This window comes from Schistocerca gregaria, chromosome 6 (assembly GCF_023897955.1).
Source record: "Schistocerca gregaria isolate iqSchGreg1 chromosome 6, iqSchGreg1.2, whole genome shotgun sequence".
NCBI lineage: Eukaryota > Metazoa > Arthropoda > Insecta > Orthoptera > Acrididae > Schistocerca > Schistocerca gregaria.
The window spans coordinates 108,433,116-108,457,409 of NC_064925.1; positions in this window are offsets into that span (position 1 = coordinate 108,433,116).

The window sequence follows — 24,294 nt, forward strand, 5'->3', positions numbered from 1 at the left end:
TGTATAGCTGTATTATAGATTAACATTTAGAAAACCTAAAACTATATCCTAACGAGGCTGTCCTGTGAAATGCTGTACTGCACAGTGCAGTGAACAGTACTACAGTGCATGACGTCACAGTCACACACACAAAAGCAACAGGTTACAAATTCTGCATCAGATAATAAATCTAATTTTAATAGAATAATTGTCCAAAATGCTTTTATTGAAACACTCTGTAAATTTACAACGCAAACTAACTAAATAAAATTTCAAACGTTAAATGATGCCCACATGAATATAACACTCCACTATAACAATAAGACAGCCTGACAGAGAAATGAAATTTGAACGAAGTTTTACTCAAATTGAACCTGATAACAATTTTTAAATGCAAAACTTAATTGTGAATGATTTACCTGCGTCCCGATTGTAATGCTAAACTAGACCTAACAAATTTTCGTGACTCAGCTTGTGGCAAAAGAAACTCGGTACTGCTCGAAAGTGACTAAAATTAAAAAAAAAATTCCAGCGTATCAGCAAACCGGCTAAGGAATAGAAAGCTCGACCATTGCAATGCAAGGAAAAACAGCTATCCCAAGCACATGTTGCTTCACTTTATATGACTTTGTTCTGCTCAGTGCAACGCGGTGACAACACAGTTAAAAAACAAAATTTTCGTGAGGAGACGGTGGTAGAAATTCGACTTACAAAATGATTAAAAAGGAGACTAACATTCAAAACTGTAAGGTGAACGTCATTTTTTAACAGTTACAATAATCTTTAGAAAAATCACTTATCATGAAAAATATGACTCTGACATGAAATTAGTTAACAGAGTGATAAAGAAATGGTGCATGTGTAGCTCTGAGCGCAACCCATCTGAACAGATAATTTTGCATACACTCGTCCCAATAACCAAACTGATTGACCCGAATCAATAAAGGGAAAATTCCTAAAGATCTTCTGTTCTCAAACTCACGATAAATTACGCACGTGCAGGCAATGCAGTGATAGTATTATCTGATAATCTTCCCAGTTCTCAAAACCGTCTTTACCAAATCATATTTCCCAAAAGCAATATCCTTTGCATTTACAGCGTCACTAACACCCTACTCCTCACGTGCTTTGTTCTATATGCTACTGACAAGATAAAACTGTACGTGCTCAGATACTCTGTGGCATAATGCTCCGCTCATTGAAGGCTTCTGTTTGAAAAAAGTCCCGTAACAAAAATGAAGTACGACACATCAAATAAAAATAGAGCTCACATCACTTTCATTGAATACCAAAACAAAAAATAAGCTTGCAATCTTACAATTCTCCCCCCCCCCCCCTCCCTCCTTCTCCCTCGTTACTAGCAAGGATTTGGCAGGATGTTACTTTCAAACAGCAAGGAATATACAACACATTCTCATAAAGGAATTCATAAAAGAGACAAAAAGAAAATTTTCAGTGAAATTGTGAACAAAGGTATGAGTACATTCGCTTGTGCATAGTAACCTTTAAAAAGAGGGAAAATGGCCTTGGGAAGTGTGAGCGAATTACGTTTCAAATAAGTAATACAATAGTAATGAAATTAGACTTTTGAATATATAAGTTTTATGTACGGTATGTAAGGTATGACATAAACAGTAAATAGTAGAATAAAGCAAAACACATAGCATAAAATCTATTTCAAAGAGGAAATGAAGGTCACTCTTCTGCTCAGGGAGAAAAGTAAAAGTGCGTCACACAATTGCCGCACACTCGTCACACCACCACACATCTGAGCTTACAACCAAGAATCAGATCTGTACACAATGCTGAAACAGATCCAGCGTGGGAACTATAGGGCAGATTCAGTAAGGCAGTTATGTGATACGTCTTCCACTGACAGTCCATCTAGCATCTTCTTCGAAACAATACTATCTGTCACGTCACATAGTGGAAGTAACGTCTGTGCAAGAAGCACAAAAAATATTTTCACTAGGTATAGACTGAGCTAGATCAGTGTTTATTTGTGACACCCCAGAAACCCACTGTTCGTAGTTCTGTTCCATCTGCTGATGCTCGTTTCTACCAACAGACCAGTATTTCCATTTGCAATGCTATGATTGTTCAGATCTTTTCTGATAAAAGCATAGGTCGTCGTATTTGTTTATGAAGCGTCACATCTTTCAATCTATTTGCCCATGTCCAATGCTGGCAAAAGTATGGTACTAGGACAGTGAACGTCTGTCTCCTTACGGAAAGGCGTGTGCGTGCTTTGATGATATTGATTACCTCCCTGCCAACGTCAACAATTACGACATGAAACTTAATAGAACCTGCATTAAAGTACGTAACTGAATGACCTGTATAACGTGAAAGAAAATGGTTGGAGCACGAGAAGTGACGTGTATGATGAATGTATGTGGTGCTTAAGTAGACATAACCAATTTCCTCATAAAAACGTACCAGAAATGGTCAACATAGTATTCATCCATATGTACCGAAGTAAAACTGCACGTAGAGTGTAATAATGATTCCAGGAATGAGTAAAAACAATATTCCTAGCAAATATAAAGACAATTTTTTTCAAGATTACAGAACAAATGACAAAAGAAACTATGTGTAGCAGTATGTGTCAAATTATTACATGTTAATAATAAATAGCAAGAAAGAATGGAAAAGAAATGTTATTTGTTGGCATCCACCTAAGATGTTTCACCATTTTACACAATTACACACAGAACACAAACTATTATTACACACTACAAGCACGTACAATGTCAGAGAACAATTCAACTACTAACACATATGAGGATGGGGAACAACACGATCGTTGAACTAACTAAAGAAAATGTTATTGAATGCATTCAGTGAATTAGTTCCAAGAAAACACCCCATTAAAGAGTTATTAGTCACCAATCAATCACAAGAGGAAACCTTGAAATATCACCTTCTGTTAACAAAAAAGGGAAAGATTTAAATATCTAAATGTTACTATAAAGGAAACTTAACTTAAGGATTAAATAATGTTGTAAATACCAGTTTTGATGCTTCATCTTCAGAAGTTTTGTTTGAATGAAACCAGAATTAAGAAATTTATTTGGCTAATGCTAGCAGTAAGGAAGAGATGCCACTGAAGAAACCAACACTTCCTCTTAGTGCAACGAACTTTTCTAGCTTCTCATTGCATTACTCAGTCCTAACCACAATTATTCTCTATATAAACTTATCAGTTATGTTCCTTTCTACCCACTTCTACACAAACTTTTACGCTCCTCACTTCTTATCACATTTCTCCTCATTATAAACGAATCATTGTCATATTACCTTCATCACCACTGATTCTTATACCTTTAGTTTCACATACATTTCGACCACTACAAAACTACGTTTTATCCCACAGTGCAACACATCATTCATCAACTTCTATACATTTCATCTTTCATTTTCAAAACCACCAATATTGCAAACACACCAAACACACATCGGAAACCTATGTACATGTTATATCGTTATATCATAAAATTAAATTCCCCAAGCACACTAAGCAGAATGTAAAGCCATTTTTATCCTACCTGCATTTTCCCCAGCTTTGAACTTCGCTTTGACATGAGATTCATTAAGTCTCTGAATTTATTCTCATCAAATATTGTACTGGTTACTAAAATAAAAAGTTATAAAACCTGAAAAGAATGTTATCACCAGTAAAAGTAAGCACACCTAGTCACCTTTAAATGTTAAAATAAGCCAGGGTAGAAAAACATTTCGGCGGCCGGAGTGGACGTGCGGTTCTAGGCGCTACAGCCTGGAACCAAGAGACCGCTACGGTCGCAGGTTCGAATCCTGCCTCGGGCATGGATGTGTGTGATGTCCTTTAGTTAGTTAGGTTTAATTAGTTCTAAGTTCTAGATGTCTGATGACCTCAGAAGTTAAGCCGCATAGTGCTCAGAGCCAAAACATTTCTGAGAAATAATATAATGTTATGGTTGTATTACAAGAAAAAGTATTCTCTATATTCTTCTTTTTTTATTCCTCTCTCATGCAATTCATGAAATTTTTTATCAGTAACTTCCATCAGACGAGTGCAACTTTTCCATTCTGTTTGGCGTTCCTTAAAATACAACTTTCACTGTAACTTTCTTTGTTGGCATAAATTCTTTAAATGCGTAAAAAGACATTTAGATGTGTAACAAAATAGATTCTACGAAATACCATAATTGATCTACAACAATAAAAAATTACAGCAATGCATATTCCATAATGAAATAATTGTCAAACGTAATCAAGATTATAACTAGGCAGAAACATAAAAAAATGAAAAATTTTCATCAACTACAGATTGTTTTTATGTGAAATTCTCGAAGCACTTTAAATAATCTAGCCATCGGGAAACGCTTGTAATTGAAACTGTAATTGTTCAGTGTATTCTAATTCAGTTTGTTGCGCCACCTTGGCCGTCCACTATCTTGCTGCGAGAGAGATTTTGTTTCCAAGAATAATCGCCGGAAACCCATACGTTTCCGTGTTCATCTAAATCACCTGCATGGGAGTGACTTTGATCACTAGCATCGCCACCTCGGTGAAGTTTTGTTTCGATTAGTTGGGAACTGACCACGTAGAGTAATTACTTCTCGTTCCTGTAAATTATTTCAAAGTATTGTATTCTCCTGTTTCAAAAAGATGAACCGGTAAATTGTCATTCGAATCACTGTCTGTGTAGGTTGACAAATTTGTCACTTTTACAGTAATTTCTCAACATTCTCAGAAATAACACCCTGTTGTCCTTTTTCTGTTTCCGATCGTAACTTCAATGCTTCAACCTACTAACCCACCTCGCCAATAGTAGTATCAAATTCCTCATTGTGTTCGTTTATTCGAATGATCGCTTCCTTCGGCACTTTGTCTTACACTCCTTCCTTGTCCAGAAGTTGGTTCTTTTCAATATGTGAAAACTCTCCGTATAACCTTTTACTACTTTCTAAACATGTTTCGTTCTGTCGTCGCCGTTCTAAGTACTGCAACGCTTCGTTTCAATATTATTTATTACTAGCTAGAAATCATCACTAATCTCTTCCCTAATTTGAACTGGCAAACTTTGTATCTGTACTTTTATCTCTTCCTGTGACTTAATACTTTCTTCCTGTGGCCGAATCGTCTGTTTCAGTGATCTACTAAATTCCTGTCCGTAACCTAGTATTTTCCTAAGTATGCAACTTTATCTCTTCCAGTGACCTTTCATCTCATAGTGTAAAATTTCTGTTTATTAGCATTTCCTTACTGTAATCTAATATTTTCTTCCCCATCGTTATCAACAATTCTACAAGATTAACGTTGCCATAATCGGTAATAATACCAACAGAAGACAATGTGGGTACAGTTCGTATAAAAGAAGCTAACGCAAAACCAAGGCCTATCGTTGCTCTTTGAGTTTGTTACGAAACGTCTCTGCTTTTTGGTGGCTCATATACTGATGATTTTTTCCTCAAAGCCTAAACCTTAACTCGCATTCGTTTGTTCTCTACTTTAAGTAGATAATGAAGTAATTTGAGCCCGAATATGAAATTTTGTGGTCTTGCGGTTCTAGGCGCTACAGTCCGGAACCGCGGGACTGCTACGGTCGCAGGTTCGAATCCTGCCGCGGGCATGGATGTGTGTGATGTCCTTAGGTTAGTTAGGTTTAAGTAGTTCTAAGTTCCAGGGGACTGAAGACCTAAGACGTTAAGTCCCATAGTGCTCAGAGCCATTTGAACATTTTTTGTGAAATTTTCTGGATTTTTAGTGATGTAACTAATTTTTCATAAATGGTCGACAAAATTAATTTCGATATTGTAGTGCCTTTATTGTTAAGAAAAACGATGCAGTGTTCCTTTGGATATGCAACTAAAGCCATTATGAATTACACGAAACGCATATGCAGATGCAAACACGATGAACTGTCATTTGTATAAGGGAACGACGACATTGAAAATATTCGCCGGAGAGAATTCGAACTCCAACTTTCAACTTTACGCGAGCGGTCACGTTAACGGCTTTGGCTATCCAAGCACGAATCAGTGCAGCACTCAAACTTCCATATGTCGTCGTTCCTGCGACACAGCCTGTATTTGTACACGCAGTACGTAATTCTTGTACAGAGGAGGATGAAAACTGAAGCTTGCTGCCTGGTATCGGTGGACAAATACGATATTACAGTCCCTGTATTGTTAAGAATAACGATGCAATGTTTACTCAGACATTAGTTCAAGTTGTTATAGGAAGTGGATGATGTCACAGCACTATCAAGGCAGTCCCTCCATCTGACTACGAAAAACTACAGAAAATTCCTATGACCTTTCATTACAGGCAGGCAGTTTCGCCATGTGTAGCTGTTTGATTTTTTTGTTGTTCCTATGTGTTGTTGTAAACTAAACTGGTTTCCTGTTCTTAACTTTCATGTGTGTCTGTGCTGGACGTTAAAATGAACAATGCACGTGGTGTGCAGACATTAATGCTATCTGATAAAAAAGTCCCCAAATCAATGTCAAACTGTGTTACAATTAACTTTCACAAAACGTAAAACTGTGTCCTAGAGAACCTGTCCTGTGAGGTACTATGTTGCACACCACAGTGAACAGGGTTACGATGCACAATACGTGACTTGCGGCTCAAACACACGAAACTAGCAGAATAAAAATTCTTCGTTAGATTACAAATAGAATTTTGAAAGAATAAATTTCTTGTATAATTATAGTATAATGCCCTGTAAATTCACTTACCCAGACTGAGTCTTTTACAACCCTTTAAGTGTCCAAGTTTCGTGAAGTTCGGTGTCTTATTTGCGTACTGTACGATAGTTCAGAGGATTGTAATCCACAAGAATAGCCTCGGTTTTTTTTCTTTTTACATTTTTTTACCTGTCTAAAACTGTTTCAAATTCTCGATCTGATGAGGTTTTTCTTACTTTCGCGTTAACAGGAAAGGATACCTTACTATTTAACCAGCTGTCGCAACTCTTTTAAGAAGTAATCATCTCTATTTGTTGTCGCTGATATTTGGCCCTAAATGTCGTAAATAAAAGTGAAATCTTTGGGCTCATATTGCCGGTCACTGTACCTGTAGCGGTGAGTCTTTCTTACGTGTTTCCGACGATGTTCAAATTACTCACCTTTCTTGCTTCAGCAGTACGGCCTTCGCAACTGAGTTCATATAGTTAGTTAACTGTATTACACCAGTGAAGCATTTTAGTCACATTAGGTGTGGCTGTAGCTACTAAATGAAGAAAAATTCTTGAATAAAACATCTGTTCTGTATGTCACTTCGAGTACACAAATGTTGTTACCAACTCTGTCCAGAAATGGAAGTATGAAAATAGCCACAATTTGTACTAATTCTTCACACTAACACTATGCTTCCTCTTATGATCTGAACTCACAACCATCTACTCAATCAGACTTTTTTATCACTTTGCAGAAATATACGATATTTAAAAGTTTTGAATGCTCCTTCAAGTACAATTTGTACAAATTTTTTCACACTAACACAACGCTTCCTCTTATGATCTGAACTGAAAACCATGTACTCAAGCACACTTTTTTATCACTTTGCAAAACTATACGATATTTAAAAGTTTTGAATTCTCCCTCCAGTAGAATTTGTACTAATTTTTTCACAATAACACTACGCTTCCTTTTATGATCTGAACTCACAACCATCTACTCAATCACACTTTTTTATCGCTTAGCAAAAACATACGATATTTAAAAGTTTTGAATGCTGCATCAAGTACTATGTTGCCCATCACATTTAGGGCTCTGAAAGTTCGCGGTTATGACTGCACAGCGTTCTACACGGAATCCTGTACCCTTCACAGCGCTCCACACTGAATTTATACGCTTCGAAAAAAAGAAAAACACAGTTCTCACTAAGAAATTTCGAAATTTCCATAGACTTCCATCCACGGCTGAGCACAAATTTGCAAAGATTAATCAAATAATTCACAAAACAACTATCGCACATTATTAACGAAAATGGCTTGAGTTCTGAACTACATAACCTCACATTTTGAGAATTGATCTCGGACTCCTCGAGACTCATGCACAAAATTACCTTCTGGTACCAAAGGGCTGTGATTAGTAGCCAGTCAGCCAGTTTAAACTCATACACATTCAGTAATCCTCTTCTTTGTACCGACCCTAGTTCCGGAATCGATTTTCATAAAAACACAAATAAAATTAAAAAAGCATCTTTATTTGTCTGAATGACAGAAGTACACATCAGATTTCTAAAGTTTTCCCGATGTATGTGACTCACACTAAGGTTAACAATCTGATTCCTACACAAACACTATTGTTATTAACAATTTCAACTTTTCATATACATTTGGCATTCAGTCCTTCATTCACTAAGATAATACAACTGAAAATAATGGCATCCTATAAATCAAATACTTGTGAGTGTGTGAAAATGAATATATTATGTACATTTTATCATTTTAACCAAACTGCTATTTACTTAACTATTTAATGGTAGAATATATAGTTCAGTTTCTTCACTGATTTTTACACGAAACGTGTTGGAAGTAGTTTAGCATGGAATTCTACGTTTTAGGTCCTTTGTGTACTGAAGAGGTTACTTTAGACATCAGAGTGGAATTCTTGCCAGCCTTAACTGTTATCATTACAACTGCTATACAAAGATTCATAACAAGTGGATTTCTAGAAATGTCTTTAACACATGTATGTACATAATATTTGCAATTGTAAAACTGCGCAGTTGGGCTTGGCGTACTGGTAAGCTGACATGTTAACATCTGTTGCCCACTGCGTGCGAAAGCCTTCGCTAGAACCAAGAGTCACTGGAGATGTACATTGCTCAACCTCGTAATGGAACATCCACTCTTCTTTGTTAAACAATTTTCAATTTACTTCACAGCTGACTGTCAACAAAGCGACAGCCTCTCTCTTGGAACCTCAAATGAGAAACCAGATGAACCTGATGAGCTGAAAATTATCACTAATGTATGGTATTTGTTACAAATACAATTAGTTTCATTTTTGTTCCATAAATTTTTTATCAGTTTTACTTATTTCTTTCTGAATTATTTGTAATAAACAAAATATATAGTAAGGACTATCGCGTAATTATGCTCTAAATCCCCTATTCAAAACTGAATGACATTTTACGCTCATTAACCAACTTAGGGCAAAATACTCAGATGAATACATATCATAGATGCAGTTTCAAACGTGACTAATCAACAGAACACAGACGAATAGTTATCTTTCACTGATGGCTGACGTAGAAAATAATTTAATGTAAAATATTCGAACAAAAAGCACGAACAGCAGGTGTACTACCCAAAGCATGTCCTAGCGCTTCCCTATTTCGTATTTACCCTTGGGAGCAATACATTAAATTTTCTGCGCACATAAGCAGTCGAACTGTGTTTGATGTCAGATACAAACAGAATACCAATAGACGTTTTAACTAATGATTGCTTTGTTTTCCTTAGCAGAACGCAGGTTACAGCTTACATAATACTAGCATTAGCACTGTACAAATCTCATTGTTTAACTAATTTTACGTCTTTGGTGAGTCAGAATACTTTCGACCAATGAGAACCGCTCTCGGATTGTTACCATTATTGACTTCCTTGTTTGAAAGATAATTAGCCACTACTGAGCTACAGTCGAGTCTATGTGCTATTCTGGATCAATTAATTTTTAATTTTTTTTTTATTGAAGCTGTCATACAGATTCTACAATGAATGGCGAGTCGGGTCACGATTTCCTTAAATTTATTTGCCATGGAGACATTAATTATTGCGTGCCAAGACTAGATCGGTATTGCTAACTGGCGATCATTCCTCGCATAGCAATCAAGCTGTGCACTTATGGTCAGTAAAATGTGAGCTCACATGTTGCTAATAATTAATTGAATGGAAGCTAGTTATAGCGTTGTACATTACTTTTTTCACTTCGTCGTACACTAAATTCTAGAATATTATCTTCTCATTAAGTACATAACTAGTTTTCATTCGCTCAAGAACTGTGAGGCGCGAACATGATGTTTCTACTGCTGGTTGAAAACATAAAACGTGCTCTTGTTGGTCTGAGTTGCTCTGTGGGGTTGTAATGTCGTCACCTTATATTCAGTTGCAATAAAACTTCTTGTCGTCGAACGTCTTTCTGAGTTATTACAAAATACCTCGCACATTTTTTTTCTTTTGTACCGCTAGTGACAATCACTATGCATAGCTGACGACTTGCCCGAAAAATATACAGTCTCTACACGATGCACCATCAATCATGGTGTATCGGAAAACAGGTAATGTACTCCGATCCAATAAGACACAGATAATGAGCGCCGCTTCTTTTCATGCTATTAATTTTCAGCTGCTGATAAGGGTAGATCGATGCATACTTTCTGCTGATTGTAGTTTGTCAATCATAGTGCTACATAATGTCATCCATTATTGCGAAGCTGCGTCGGAATGAGTTAGGATTTAGGTGCTGATTCTGACGATTTAACTACTTTTCAATACCAAGGGTGACAAGACTGTCGAGACATTCTCTTCGCACACCTGGCCGCTATACCCAGAAAGCTAACACATGTTCAACATAGCCCGCTGACTTCACGAATCAATACACTGTGTGCAATATGTAAGTATTCAATACAGAGGAACATTTCTTCTGTTGCACTGATTTTATGAAAGAGCGTTTATATGTAACTATTTCTTTCCATTCTTATAACACGTCCATATAGATTTGGCCTGTGTGTTTTCATATGATAAATGTTTGTACACTTTTCGATATTTTTATTTACTCTTGCTCAGTATGTTGCTCTCCCAGTAGAATTTGGACCTAGAAACTATCCTAATTACCTTATATTCTTTGTTGTCAGCTTTCAGACGTTGGAGTCGCTACTTCTCACTAAGTACCTCCTCAAATGGCTTCACAAGACTGAGTAAAATGTTTTCCAGTCCTCTCACGAGGGAAGAATCTCTGGTAATGCCAGGCACAGAAAGCGGATCCTCCACTTTGCAGTCGCACATGCTGACCACTTCGCTACGGAGGTGGACCTATCTTAATACTGTTTTCCCTATTTTGATTCGTCCGTAGTTTTTAATATCCGTATTAATTTTCTTTCCATTTATGGCTAATTTTTGCTAATATACAGTTGAAAAGTAACGGGAAGAGTAAATCACCTTATCTCAACCATGTTAATTTCAAAATGCTCTTAACTTTATCCTTGAAATTTACATTCAGTTACTCTATATGATGAAAACAATATGGACACCAATTAGTGGACATTAATAGTGTGCCCATCCTTCGCTTTTATGGCGCTTTGAACTCTGCTGGAGACACATTCTCTAAGGTGTCGGATTGTCTGTGAATCAATACACCCTTACTCCCTCAGGATCCAATACCACAGAAAGTAATGGTACTCGGCTCTGGCGTCTGGTCCAAAGTCAACATCCTAACTCCTCGCAAAGGTGTTCCATCGGTTTTAGGCCAGTTTGTTTCTTCCAGATCTCCGTACAAAAGACTGAAACGTGAATGTGTTCTAACGTATATGATTATTTTTAAATGATTCTGTTTTCTCTTATTATACGAAAATGTTAAATGCTAAATAAATATCTAAAAAAAAAAGTCCGTCTCAGGAATGTTATTATTCAGAAACCACTGCTTCACATCTGCAGCTCAGTTATAGTGTCTGTTGTTATAGTGACACAATAATCGTCCCTGAACTGTTATACAGTGGCGTAAAATGTATACATATCCTGCAGCATTTAGCGTTTGCTTAAGTACAATAAACAGATCGCACACTAAACACGAAAAAAACCCCATCCTACTTCACAGGTCGCTATTGGCACTACACGTGATAACAGGTAATATTCTGCACGCATTCGGCAAACCCAAACTCGTCCGTCGTTTGCCACAGAGTCAGCGTGATATCACCACTCCGTACCTCTCGTCTATAGACATCCACTGGCCAGTGATGTCACTCTTTACACCAACTCGAGTGTCGTTTAGTTTTGCCAACAGAAACATGTGGCTTACGTGGAGGTGCTCGACTATTGTAATCTATTCTTTCCGGATGCGCACAGTCATTGGTCTAGCTTTTCTTCTGGTAGCGTTTTTAGAATTCACGAGAGATTTCTCGTTTCCATTTTCATGCAACTTTTTACAACCACCCTTTGCAAGGCTCGACGGTCTCTGTCCACCAATACACGATATCTGTCTAATTTTTGTCGTAGTTCTTCCTTCATGTATCCACTTCAAAATCACATCACCAGTAGTCCTCTTTTGCAGCTTTAGAAGGCTTGCAATGTCTCTGATTGATTTGTTACTCAAATGACATGCAGTGACAGATTCACTGCTTCTCTACTCTTAATATCCTTTTCTACTCAAGGGGCTGTCTCTCTTGACATATAGTAGTCAACTCCGTATTAAACAAGGATAGCCGGACACTTTTGACCAGATAGTGTATCTACGATTAGGTGTTCCATTAATAATTGGAGTGTTCCTTTTATTATGTAGAGAGACTAGAAAGTAGGTAATATATGTTGCCGTACACTAATAAACTGTGCAACAAGAGCGGTGTATTGTCAGAAGAGCGGACATATTGCGCGTATACGGCAGACACAGTTCTGCTGCGCTACGGATAACAGGGGCATCACAGTGTGCAAGTGAAATGACGTGCTGACTGAAAACGTGCAGGACAGTACGATTCTTGTGGGAAAACGAGTAAATAACATACAGATCACCGTGGAGTTCTGGCGGTACATGGACCAAATCTAAAAGGAACGGGCAATTTGACCAAAGCTGCACAGCCGTGCGAGATGCTAAGCCGTCATATAGTCCACATCTTGCACCACGTGATTTCCATCTTTCCGGTTAGCTGAAAGAACATCTGGAGAAAAACAGATTTTTCAATGATAAGGACATTCACGCATGGCTCTGTGACCAAGGAGCGGATTTTTACCGTCGAGGAATTATGGTAATGGTAGAGCATTCCGACCGTTGTGCGGTTGTTCACTGGATGTGACGCCCAAAGAGGGCTGAGGACGTTAAAGCGGAGAGGCACTGGTGAGGACCTGTGTGGTTCCCAAGGCGTCAATGAGATAGCATCAAATTAACATCCATTTAATACTGAGAGCTTTTACACTGATTCAGTCTCTTCCTCACCACGGGCTGGGATCAGCCATACTGCGTCCATCGCACAAGAATATACTCAGTGGTGCATCAGCGTTATCGTGGTGGTCGTAGATCGTGGTGTTATCTTGTCACTTCTGTAGTCTCATGCAGGGTGGGGCAGTGTCTGGCGCATCCCCACAGCCTAGTTTGAGTGGACGTCTACCGAAGCCTCAGCACTCTCATTGAGCTTAGGCTTGCCCCAGAATTCTTCATACCTCTGGCGACGGCTGGAATGATGACGAGAAGACGACAGTACCAACAGCGATACTGAGGACAGACCAAAGGATGGTCCCAGCGTACAGTAGGTCAGTAGGTAAGCCACAGGCGCAATGCTCACAAGTCGAACACCTCGCAGTCAGACACCTTAGTTATTCATCTATGGAAGTTCTGCCTGGTCCACATCTGCAGTCATTGTTGTGCCTGTCACAAAAGACGGCTCGCCAAGTTGAAATTCCTCCCCACAGCTGGATAGCAGCGTTCTCACAGAAGTAGACTCCAAACTGACATTGGTTGAAAACACTTCATCGTATGCAAACAGGTCATCCTGCAACTGACAGAGTCGGCCTTCCATCGGTATCACTGAATGACCAGACTAAGCCCTGAATGGTAGGAAGGCAAGGGTTATACAGGTGATCCGATGTGCTCGAGTTTTTCTCACCTGTCAGTGTTCTCTGCTGTACTAATGTTTGGATGCAGAACTGCACAGCGTCCTTTGACGTAAGGTTTGCAGCCTGAAAGGTGTACTTGCATAATTTTCAAGTATAGTTACTCCATGCTTCCACGTTAATGTCGTTACACCTGCTGGGGCTGTGATATCATGGTGCTGAATTAGGTGTTCCAAATGCTTCCTCTCACACAGTCTATGGCAACGTGCTCGTTGCTTGTTTGTGTTCCAGCACCCTGGTCGTTTATACACGTATCGCAATCCAAACACTGCTTATCGGTGTAATCGTTCTGGCTTAGTCAGCCAACATATTAGGCTCCAAGACGCTGTTCACAGAGCAGTGGACATGCAATAAGTATATAGATGACGAAATGTGGTGTGAGGTACCTGTGACAGATGTCAGATTCGGTACCATTCCCGTGAGAAAGACTGCCTACGTAATGCTACTGCTCTGTGATTGGTTACAGTGTTCGGAGCAAGAGGGCCAAAACGTTAAAGCATAGTTACTATTATTAGTTAAACTACTCATTGGAATGACTTCACTTTTTAATATAAATATCTCTCAACAGCTGACTATCAATCAGTCGTTTTAGAATTATTAAAAACAATTTAAATCAAGAACTAAAGACTGACGAAATTGCAGAAGAAGCATTTAGGAAGCGTTCGGGTCACGCATTTTCTGGTATGGCGCGCAAAGTGTTTCGGGCTGTTCGTAACTCTATATTAGGCAGTCGAGAAGAACAGACATGTTGTCTTTCGTAGGATGTGTTTCCAATTTTTATTTAAGTTTCTGTTCGTCACTCTGGATTAGGCAGTCGAGATGTACAGTCATGTTGTCTGTAGGTGGAGGTGTTTGCCAGTATTCGGTATTAAAAGATTCACTCCGGTTGTCATGAGGCACAGACACGTGCCACAGATAGTGTAAAGATGCAATTTCGTAAACGTTGTGTTTGATCATGAACTTTTCTGTATCAGAAGGTGTTGTATTAAGATCATGTAGTCTTCTCGTGTGGCTATATTAAAATCCCAAAGAAGTGATACATTATTTCAGAAAAGAACCTCGCTAAAAGTCAGTTTCAGTCTCAAGATACAGAACATATGACCTGCGTGCTGTTTTCTGCGCTAGGGACATCAACTTGAAGACAGCACTTCAGTGAACTATAACAGAACCTTGGTATTCCACACAGCGCAGTGGAAATAAATAGGTGTCTCAAGTGTGCTACATGCACAGAACAAATGTGCTCAGTGACACGTCATCTGCAGTAATGCAGAGGAGGTAAAGGAGGGTGATAGTTATTAACACCAACACTCAATTCATTCTTCCTTTCTTGCCATACCGGGCAGACACGCTACACCCACACATCTTTGCAGATCCCTCAGAAATTTTACTCTTTGCTCTAAACTTATTTTGAAACAATTATTTACAGAGATTTAATTGCTATGTTTAATAATATTCATGCAGCTGTGTCAGAGTGCATGCAGCATTCAATGAAAGTTAGTTAGCGTTCCATGACTAATCATTACTTAATTTTTGAAGATCCCTCATGTTTATTAGGAACTGTCGTTTTATTTACGTTGAAAAGGATACCTGCTGTCACCTGCAGTGGCACATTATGTGGAATCAGTGGCGACAAGTGAAAATGAATACCAGACCGTGATTCGAAACCGGTATCTCCTACTTAGGAGGCAGGTACATGAACCACTGCACCTTCCAGAACATAGAATTATTGTAACTGTGCGAACTATCTTGGTTCCCTCCACAGCCAGTCCACATTCCCATCAAGCGCCACCTATCTGCAGTACCCATTCATTGACTCCGTGTTCGATATCCTGAGATTACCGTGAGAGATCGGACGTGTATATGTATTCGCACTGAAAAAAGTGAATCCATTGTCAAGCTAGGCATATCAATTATATGAATACGTTGGGTCTATTCTTTCGGGTATATCAGTTATATGAAAGCACGGTGTCTGTTCCGAAAGAACATACATATACACTGCAGGCCATTAAAATTTCTACACCAAGAAGAAATGCAGGTGATAAACGGGTATTCATTAGACAAATATATTATACTAGAACTGACACGTGATTTCATTTTCACGCAATTTGGGTGCATAGATCCTGAGAAATCAGTACCTAGAACAACCACCTCTGGCCGTAATAACAGCCTTGATACGCCTGGTCATTGAGTCAAACAGAGCTTGGATGGATGGACAAGTACAGGTGCCCACGCAGCTTCAACACGATACCACAGTTCAACAAGAGTAGTGACTGGCGTATTGTGACGAGCCAGTAGCTCGGCCACGATTGACCAGACGTTTTCAATGGGTGAGAGATCTGGAGAATGCGCTGGCCAGAGCAGCAGTCGAACATTTTCTGTATCCAGAAAGGCCCGTACAGCACCTGCAACATGCGGTCGTGCATTATCCTGCTGAAATGTAGGGTTTCGTAGGGATCGAATGAAGGGTAGAGCCACGGGTCGTACCACATCTGAAATGTAACGTCCACAGTTAAAAGTGCCGTCAACGCGAACAAGAGGTGACCAAGACGTGTAACCAATGGCACCCCATACCATCACGCCGGGTGATACGCCAGTAAGGCGATGACGAATACACGTATCCAATGTGCATTCTCCGCGATATCGCCAAACACGGATAGGACCGTCATGATGCTGTAAACAGAACCTGGATTTATCCGAAAAAATGACGTTTTGCCATTCGTGCACCCAGGTTCGTCGCTGAGTACACCATCGCAGGCGCTCCTGTCTGTGATGCAGCGTCAAGGGTAACCCCAGCCACGATCTCCGAGCTGATAGTCCATGCTGCTGCAAACGTCGTCGAACTGTTCGTGCACATGGTTGTTGTCTTGCAAACGTCCCCAACAATTTACTCAGGGATCGAGACGTGGCTGCACGATCCGTTACAGCCAGGCGGATAAGATGTCTGTCATCTCGACTGCTAGTGATACGAGGCCGTTGGGATCCAGCACGGCGTTCCGTATTACCCTCCCGAACCCACCGATTCCTCATGTCAGCACGTTGTAGGTGTCGCCAACGGCACGAACCTTGTGTGATTGTCTGAAAAGCTAATCAATTGCATATCACAGAATCTTCTTCCTGTCGCCTAAATTTCGCGTCTGTAGGACATCATCTTGGTGAAGCAATTTTAATGGTCAGTAGTGTAGTTGATACGCCTATCTCGGCAATGGATCTCCTGTGGGACTCTCAGAGCAGCGAACATAGAGTTAATGGGCAGGGACTGCGGATAGAGGGTGCTCGGTAGGAATGCGGATCAGCCGTGAGCCGAGATACCCCACGCAGTTGTAATAACGCCGTGTCCCGGAAAGCGAGGCGGTTAACGCACCTGCCTAGTAAGCAGGAACTCCCAGGTTCGAATCCCGGTCTGCTACACATTCTCACTCGTTGCCGCTTACTCCGTGCAATGTCCCGCTGCAGCTGACATAATATTTCACAGCTAGGTACTGTGAATGTTGTGCGTTCTTTCGAAAGAACAGAAACTACGTATTCATATGACTCTGGTTTTGTTTCTGGTGGCTGCCCCGCCACATTGTAGATCTGCTTCCGTTTAGCTCGCTGTGCAGCAGCGATATTTTTTTGCCGTTTGCATCTCCCGCGGCCCGTGTGACGGCGGCCAGACACCGCAGACCGCGGCGGCCTCAGGGAGCGCGTGGCGCCGTCTACGCGGCATGTCGCGCGTTTTAACGCGGCGCGCTCGCCGCCGCGCCAGCCTATCATTAGCGTCTTCCGCCGAGCTGCCATTACGGGCGCCGGCGGCAGTCGCGGCCGCGTTCCCGCCGCAGCGAAACGACCGCGAGGAGCAGCCGAGCGCTCGCGCCCGATCTCGTAAACGTCAGCCGCGCTTTGCCAAATTGCCGGGAATTATGCGCGCCCGACGCACGACGGCGACTCTTAAAAGCCGTGAATAACGCCGCGGCCGAGACAATGTGATGGCCGTTTGTTTGGGACGTATGTGTCCACATGCTGCCAGGACTTCACTTTGTCACCATTCTAAAACACACGGAGTGATTACAAATTCTTCGACGGCTTCATAGCGTCGTATTCCTGCGTGCGTACCGGACATAAATATATATAACTGGGCGTCGCCATTTTTATCATGAACCGGCGGCAGCTGACTGGCTAGCGTTCAAGCCCCTTAGCCATTGGGTCGCTGGATGTAATCCCGTTCATTGTTTATTTCAATTTTCAACGCAGTCATTTTCTTTGCTATTTATTTTCAATTGATATAATGGGAAAATACGTATAATCGGACGAACTTTTATTAAATTTACAATGTTATTTGGCAGTCTACAAATTTTTATTATCACAGATAATACAGTTTACTATCGACTAGTAAACGACCAAACGCATAACGTGATACTGAAAATGTGTACCTGTCCGTGTCTTCAAAATTGTTCGTATTTAATCGAAAGAGAACGAGAAATTGCTTATCGTGAAGACGCTATTAAAATACAGTCGATACTGCATGACCAATTAGAAGCGCCCACATTTAAGGAAATGCTGCGTTATGCATGATTTGCTTCCAAATTATCGTCTGAAAGAGAGGTTTTTGAAAATGTTAACGGATTTTTGTTTCCCCACGGAAAACCACAAAAGATCTTGCGTATGCGCAAACATAGCATTTATGCAATGCAGCTGGTGCCGTTTAACTTTATCTTTTCCATGTTATTACGAAAAATACCATCGTGCAACTTGCACTCGTAATGTCGAAAGCGAGGACTAATTGTACGTCTTTCGAAAGCCGTCTGTGCCACTCATAAACTTGGAGGTAACAAGTCGCTACGGGCTCTTTCCAGGTAAAAGGGATTTCTCGAATAACGGACAAGCATACATTTTCAGTATCACTTTATGCATTTGGTCGTTTACTAGTCGATAGTTACGAATGTTATATTATTTGTGATAACAGAAATTTGTAGACAGCCAAATAACATTGTAAATTTAATAAACGTTCATCCGATTACACGTATTTTTTGTCGTTATATCAACTGTAATATAAATAGTAAAAAAATTACTGTGTTCAAAATAAAAAAAAAACTGGCAAACGGGACCCGATCCAACAGTTATGGGGCTTGAACTCTAACCACTTTTCATTTTTTAAAAAAAATCTCATATTGTTCGCTATCGTTCGTTGCATCTGCTCGGGGCGGACTTCGTAAGACATCAGTTTAAGCTCGTTGTTGATCGATTAACTCAGTTTCTTTAATTTTTTTATTACAGAGGGCAGCTAAACCTCTGACCGAACACACTGAGCTACCGTGCCGCCGCTTCGTGATAAAAATGGCCACGCACAGATATACACTGGACGATCAAAATTATTTTGCGATTTTCTCAATAACGCTTGAGAAGTACGCGCTACTGCTTACACGTTTTGTTGTCCTCGTGGAGTTCTACGAGTGTACGAATTTGCAGTAAATCCGCGTTCCAAACGTCGTGGTCTCTCCTGTCAGTTGGTTTTCCGTCATATCCAGTTTCGTCAAACAGAATATATGAAATTGAAACGAAAAGCAATTTAATCTTTCGATAGGAACAAAGGTTCAACTGAAGTAAAGGTGAAAACAAATACTGATTATGTTATGACCTCACGAAACTACAATTGTCTGGTCATAGCTGTAGGTTCTTTGATTGTTGTCGGAGATGGCTGAGCAAAACTACAACACATGAAACTTTAATTGCCTTTATTATAAGACGGATAAAAATATTTACTTTACATTATACAGTTAATGTGCGTGTCGAGTTTTTACAACTGCCGCACGGCTTGGCGGCGCGGTTCGAGGCGCCATGTCACGGATTGTGCGGACCTTCCCGCCGGGGGTTCGAGTCCTCCCTCGGGCCTTGGCGTGTGTGTAGTTCTTAGCATAAGTTGGTTTAAGTAGTGTGTAAGTCCAGGGACTGATGACCTCAACAGTTTAGTCCCTTAGGAATTCACACATTTGAGTATTTACAACAATGTTTGAACAGTGAAGCATCACTGGATGCACTCAATCACAAACTTTTCACTTAATGTAAAAGTTCAACACTTGTACAAGTGCAGTTCCTTCTCAGACGTGAATAGCACCGGTGAACTAACTACATGTTGTTCACTGCTTCTTCGGAGGCCACGAACTGGGGAAGAGTAAGTCCGTTATCGGATCTATATGAAGGTCTTTTTTCAGTAGTGGTACAAGTCAATTTTTGTTCATTGTGAGATTCAGAGTCCTAAAGTTAAATGAGCGCTGAAAAATCTGTAGTTGAGATACCAGAAATATTCAAGCATATGGCTTCTTGCTAGGGATGAACCTTTATTTCTGTTTGTTTGGATCATTAATTGCAGAAGCATTATAGGAAGAAAAGTGTAGGTAATGGACTTGTACCACTATTGAAATAAGCCCTTCATATCTACCTCTGTCTGAGGGTGCTGCAATGCTCAGAGAGAGGGCGTGACTTCAGGACTTCTCGCATTCGTCATTGTGGATTCTAGCGAGACATCGCTAGTGTCTGTGGTATAGATGTGCATTGCTGACTTTGGTGTGGCACCACTACCTTTGGACGTTTCATAGGAAATGTTTGTCCATAGGCTTCTAATTCTTTTCTCTCTTCTTCTCAAATCATCTAATATAGCCTTTTTTCCGATATAATGTCTGTTGCACGTCTCGGTGAAGTGACCAACAATAGCCTTCCATTATATCAATAGAGTATAACAGCAGTGCAGATGCTGTCTTTCCATCACTTAAATGTCTTTATCAAAGTAATCACCGAAATACACGTGAGCCTCCGGTTCAGTCGCAGTCATTATTTTTTCAAAGTTGAAATTAGACTTCATTTTGGCAACGTCAGTTCCATCAAAACCCCTTTCTTTCGATTTTCCTTTTCACAGATTAGGTAACTTCTCGAATAAATATTTGAAATATTCTCCATATTTCGATAAAGCACTCAGAGACAGTTTGATTATGCGCATGAAATGAAAGAATTTTTGAGATTATAGAGGGAAAAAAGGAAGACTCAAAGGGTTTATCATACCACTGCATTGCCGACTTTCGTGTGCCACCTTGATCTTTGGACGAAACCACAGATCACATGAGAATTGGCTTGTAATTCCTTCCTCTCTTCTTTCCAAATCATCTAATAGCTGCATCATTTTCTCTGTTGTAATGTCTATTGCAAGTCTCGGCGAAGAGACCAAGAATAGCCTCCATTATATGAGTATACCATCGGTCCAGATGCTGTCTTTCCATTACTTTGATGTCTTGATCAAAATGATCACCTGAAGATATCTGTATCTCCCCTTCAAAGTTGCAATTAAACTTCATTTTGCGAATGTCAACAAATCTCCCTTCTTTCAATTTTAATTTTAATTCTGAATAAGGCAAATTCTCGCAGGAATATTGCAAATATTCTCCATATTTCTGTGAAGTTTCATTATGCACATCCTAACATGCAGAGAAGGTAAACCCGATTTTGAGATTGTACTGGAGAAAGAAGAAGACTCAAGCGGCTTATCATACTACGTACTATCTATACTGACCAAGGCAACCACTGACAACGGAATTCAGCTTCGTATTACTATTTATTGCAATACAGTACGTGAATCATATACACCATCTGATCAAAAGTGGCCAGACACCAACTAGTGAACATTAATATGGGATGTGTCCACACTTTACCTTCTTGACAGCTTGAATGCTGCTGGGTACATTTTAAATAAGATGTCTGAATGTCCGTAGCAACACAGTTTTCCTCAAGAGCCGAAACTCGAGAAGGTAGTCATGAAGAACGAAGAGGTCTGAAGCGATGTCGGTATTCCAACTCATCCGAAAAGGGGTTCCATTCGGTTTAGGTCGGAAGTCTGTGCTTCGCAGTCCATTTCAGGGAAGTTATTGTACACAAGCCGACACCCACAGATTTTGTTTTGTGACTGGGTGCACTGTCACGTTGATACTCTGAATTAGTGTCTCCAAATTGATCGTTTACTGTACGCGGTAGACTGTGCTCCAAAATACATTCATATCCTCCCTCACTACTTAGCATTTCCTTAAGCGCAATAAGGTGACGCACCCACCACAAGAACCAGCCCCATACCATAACACCACCCCTTCACACGTCACTGTTTGAAATACATACGATGACAGATAATGTTCCCCAGACATTCACCAAACCCAAACCCCTCCATCTGATTGTCCCAGAGCATAGCGCGATTCATCGCTCCAAATGACTCGTTTCCACTTATCCACTGCCCAGTGGCGCCGTTGTTTACGGCACCTCGAACGTCGCTTAGCACTGAGTGCACAAATGTGTGGCTTATGAGCGGCTGCTCGGCCATTTACGCCATTCTTTCTGCCTATGCGCAGTCATGGTGCTAGCTGGACTGCTTGTAGCACTTCGGAACTTTCGACTGATTCCGTTCACTGATTTCATGCGACATTTTACCACTATCTTCTCCCGTTTTGACGGGTCCTATCCGTCAGTGCATCACATCTACCTGGTATTCGTTTGGCTGTGGTAGTTTCTTCGCGTCCCCACTTCACCATCACATCACAACAGTCGAATTGGGCAGCTTTATCAGTGTTGAAATGTCGCTGATCGATCTTTTACTCAGGTGGGATCCATTGAGTGGTCCATGTTGGAGTAATCGAGCTCTACGGGCAGAGCGTCTCTGCAGCTATAGTCTCTCTCCTGACAACACAGTATTCTCTGCCTCCTTCTACACTTGCTGACCTGCCTCTCGTGAGATCTAGTGGTCGATTCCGCATTATATACTGGTCAGCGGCTACTTCTAATCAGGTAGTGTGTTATTAAAATCGCTTACTACGCGTTTCTTTAGACTGGGTGCTTAATACAAAAGTATGCGTTATTTGAGTTTGCTATCATATTTGGAGTTGTAATACTAGAAACCACGAGAAGAAGTCACTTACATTAAAAGTAGTTTTTTAATCGTTGGAATGTCTAAATAGTGCTAGAGCTCAGTTTAGTCATGTTATTTGTTCCATAATAACACAACTGGTGTCAACACATGGATCAAACCGTAAATATCACTGAAATATCTGCCAAGAGTGCGTTATTTGGGCGAAATACGCGTAGTAAATAAACATAGTCTAAATCATCCGGATAAATCCAGAGCACAGTATATTTTCTTTGCTATGCCACGTGGTGTGCGGACAAAGCTGGATGTAATAGTTATTTACTGCACTTGCCTTGAAGCATAAGAACATGGAATGTAAGAGTAACAGGCGTTACATGTAGGAGGTTATTACTCAAAAAAATGTGTGAAATCTTATGGGAATAACTGCTAAGGTCATCAGTCATTAAGCTTACACACTAGTTAACCTAAATTATCCTAAGGACAAACACACACAGCCATGCCCGAGGGAGGACTCGAACCTCCGGCGAGACCAGCCACACAGTCCACGACTGCAGCGCCTCAGACCACTCGGCTAATCCCACGCGACGGTTATTACTCAGCAGCAAGTCTTGGAGTCTTGTGGAATTCTCTGGGACTGTATCCGAGTAGTTAACTGACTACTTATCTTGGTTCGCGAATACTGCTTGCGGCGAGATATACATTCCGGAGCGATTTACTACGTGTCAACTTCTCTTGGAAGACCGTCGGACCTCGCAGCGAAGTTTCGGCCGAGATAGAGCCTAACCAGAGAACAATGGTGCATGGCAACAAACAGAGATTGACGGGAAGAAATGACGGCGTCCATGCGAACCCCAACACGCACTATTTTCACGTGGCATGCAGAAAGTAATGGATCAAGACGTTCTGTTAGATGTAGTCCCTTTTTGCTTTCAGTAAGTCTTTGTCTCACTACTACAGAAACACGTATTTCAATAAGTACCAAAGCATATGCCAATAAAACGAAATTTGTGACTGGACTGAGGATTTTTTTGGTAGGAATAGAGAGTCCTCGACAGACGTGTAAAAACCTGGGAAGTGCTCTATAGACGAGTCGACGTTAGTTGATTCCGGACAGCTGCATTGGGTTGGGCGCGGCAGCTTCGCAGGCCTACCTCAACCAATAACGTAACGCGATTTTGTAAACGTCTCTACGGCAACGCCTCAGTGTCGTGATCGTTCTGTACACGGATAATGTCTTCGCCGTTAGCGCATAGCAGTTGAAAGCTGGAAACAGCGCTACGAGCTGTCGGAGATACACTGACGCCGACTCGACTATAGGAAAGTGTGTTAGTATACTTGGCGTTCAAGTTGTACACTACTGGCCATTAAAATTGCTACACCAAGAAGAAATGCAGATTAGAAACGTGTATTCATTGGACAGATATATTATACTGGAACTGACGTGTGATTACATTTTCACGCAATTTGCGTGCATAGATCCTGAGAAATCAGTGCCCGGAACAACCACCTCTGGCCGTAATAACAACCTTGATACGCCTGGGCATTGAGTCAAACAGAGCTTGGATGACGTGTACAGCTACAGCTGCCGAGGCAGCTTCAACACGATACCACAGTTCATGAAGAATAT